Source organism: Corapipo altera, unplaced genomic scaffold (assembly GCF_003945725.1).
Source record: "Corapipo altera isolate COAL_440 unplaced genomic scaffold, ASM394572v1 52723, whole genome shotgun sequence".
In the NCBI taxonomy this organism is placed as follows: domain Eukaryota; kingdom Metazoa; phylum Chordata; class Aves; order Passeriformes; family Pipridae; genus Corapipo; species Corapipo altera.
Window position 1 is genome coordinate 1 of NW_020892530.1, and position 1175 is coordinate 1175.

General features: G+C 61.9%; 1 long non-coding RNA gene across 1 annotated transcript; it reads right to left on the reverse strand.

Annotated features, from left to right (window-relative positions):
- LOC113942657 lies at positions 1–653 on the reverse strand. The gene is made up of 3 exons (XR_003525994.1): positions 583–653; positions 429–464; positions 1–69 (listed from the first exon to the last, which is right to left on the reverse strand). It is a non-coding gene; the product is annotated as an uncharacterized LOC113942657 (long non-coding RNA).
- Between the last annotated feature and the right edge of the window lie 522 nt (positions 654–1175).

Below are 1175 nucleotides of genomic sequence, written 5' to 3' on the forward strand. Positions count from 1 at the left end.
CACCTGGACATGCAGAGAGGCAGTCGAGCGTCACTGGCGCAGCAGCTCCACCTGGTCAGCCACGGGGGGCTGGGGACAAAGGCAGGGTTAGAGACACACTGGGCTGGACTGGGGCACACTGGGCTGGGCTGGGGCACACTGGGCTGGACTGGGACACACTGGGATGTACTGGGACACACTGGGCTGTACTGGGACACACTGGGATGGACTGAGACACACTGGGATGGACTGGGGCCCACTGGGGTAGACTGGGGCCCACTGGGCTGTACTGGGGCCCACTGGGATGTACTGGGACACACTGGGGTGGACTGGGACACAGTGGGATGGACTGGGACACACTGGGATGGACTAGGACACACTGGGATGCCGGGGAGGGTCATGGCCATGAGAGGGGAGGGTCTGGGCCCAGTAGAACTCGGGGTACCCACCTCAGACCTCTTCACTCGATGGACATCCATGCCTCCCTGGAGAGAGAGCGTGAGGTGTCACTGGTCACTGGGGTGTTCCCAGGCCCAGGAGGGATGGGGGGACTACATTTCCCCCCATTTCCCACACTGGGGACATCCCAACTCCAGGACTTACCCCAACACATCCACCTCCTCCTTGTCCCGCGATTGGCTGGGGAAGGAGAGCAAAGATTAAAGTAGGATTGGCCCCTGTGGGGCTGGGGGAGGGACACGGGTGTCCCCAGACCCCCCAGCCCATGGTTGGCCCCGGTCTGAGGGGGAAAATCCCTTCTGCTCCGTCCAGCCCCACTGCACCCAGTTTCCCCTTGGATCCCTGTTCCTGTAGGGCCCAGGGTGGGGATGGAGACAAGGAGAGCCAGGGGAATTCAGGGCCTGCAGGGAGGGTGGGGGGAGGAGGAGGGGACCCAAAGAGGGTGAAGTGGGGGGAATTGGGGAGCCCACAGGATGGACATTGGGGTGTGGAAGGGATGGGACTGTGGGGGATGTGGGGGAGGAGGAAGGGATTCCAGTGGAGGGGACACAGGGAATGAAGCAGGGCAGGGGTGGGGACAGGAGAAATGGGGAAGGGGAGAAAACTGGGAGGGACTGGGAGGGAGTTGGGGACTGAGGGGTCAAGGAAGGGGATTTCTGGACACGAGTGTCGTGGGCAATGGGAAAGGGAAAGGATTAGAGGAGAAAGAAGGGAAGAAATGGTGTGGGAATGATGGT